Genomic DNA, 1,585 nt, shown 5'->3' with positions numbered 1-1,585 from the left:
TTGAATGAGTCTGACAGAGCACCCTGTGGCCATCTGATGCTGGCATATGTCCCTGTAATGGTTTGAATATAAAGGACCTCCATAAGTCCATAGGGAGTAGTCTATTGGAGTAGGTGTGACCTTGTTGGAGAAAGTAATGTCACTCGGGGCAGGCTTTGGGGTTTCAAATACTCAGGCCAGGCTCAATCAGTCTCTCCCTCTCTCCCTCTCTCCCTCCCTCCCTCTCTCCCTCTCTTCCTCCCTCCTTCTCTCTCTATCTCCCTATCTCTGTCTCTCTCTCCCTCCCTCCCTCCCTCTCTCCTCCCCCCCCACTTACCAATCCAGATGTAGAACTTTCAGCTACCTCTCCTGCACCATGTCTACCGGTAAGACGCCATACTCACTGTCATGATGATAATAGACTTAAACCTCTGGAACAATAAACTGGCCCTAATGAGATGTTTTCCTTTATAAGAGTTGCTATGGTCATGGTGTTCCATCCCAGATGTAAAAACCTAAGACAGTCTCCTTTGGGCAGACACCCTGCCCTTCTTTGTGAAAACTAGGTAGATTGTTCAACAGGATTTCTAGATTTTTCTCAGGCAGAGTGTATAAATGGAACTCAAAGGAGAAAGAACAGGAAGTTGGATGGATGGGAATTGGGGAGGATCTGGGGAAAGGAAGAGAATATGCTCAAAATATATTGTATGAAATTCTAAAAAAAAACCAATTAAAATAGATATTAAAAATAATTTGTTAAGCTAATGTGGGGAAAGGGGTAGCTGTTGACTATACCACTCACGCCAGAGAGTTTCCCTGCTTTCTGTTAATGTGCCTGTCTGCCACCGCTGCGTGGAGCAGAAAATGTTTTGTCTATTTACAGTGCCCTTAGATCCTGGCTCCTTAGACATGGATTTTGTATGCTATAAAATTAGGGTTACGATCGCATCCACCTTGGAAGTCCACAGGAGGGCTTACCCAAGAGACTGTTTTGAAGGACTTAGCCCAGTGCCGGGCACATTGAAAGCGCTCTGTAAATGAATAAACCCATGGTCACTGTTGTGATCACAGCTAGATCAGTGCTTTCACACCCCTTATCTAATTAAAAATCACCAGCTACATCCAAGAGGCAGAAATTATTGTGCCCTTTTTCACATACCCAGAAACCAAGGCTCAAGGGTTAGCTCAAAGTCAGGGATCGAAAACATGAGGAGGAACTTGATCATTTGGACTTTAAGCTGTGTGACCCAGAATCCTGCCTTCCAGCTCCACAGACAGCACAAAGCAGGCAAACAGCTGGTGGCCTACCAAGCCCACACACCCCATCACAAAGGCCCTGAATCTAACATAGTCACTCCTCTAGAACCCCTGCAGAGCCTCATGTCTCCAGATGTTCCCTAGGATCCTGAGTTCTACCTTCAAGCCTGGCCAGTCTCCACTGGCTCTTAGTTAGTGGCCTTCTGAATATTTGCCCCCTGACCTTACCTCTTCTTCCTGGTGAGCATCTTTCTCTAGCCGGGTCACTTTGGATTCTCTACCGCTGCTTATTGGTGGTATTGGCCACTCTGTGGGTCCTTCTGTACCCCAGGAGACCTCTCTGCAGGTC

The sequence above is a fragment of the Micromys minutus genome (genome assembly GCF_963924665.1).
Source record: "Micromys minutus genome assembly, chromosome: 7".
NCBI classification, from domain to species: Eukaryota; Metazoa; Chordata; class Mammalia; order Rodentia; family Muridae; genus Micromys; species Micromys minutus.
This window is presented reverse-complemented; position numbering follows the sequence as displayed.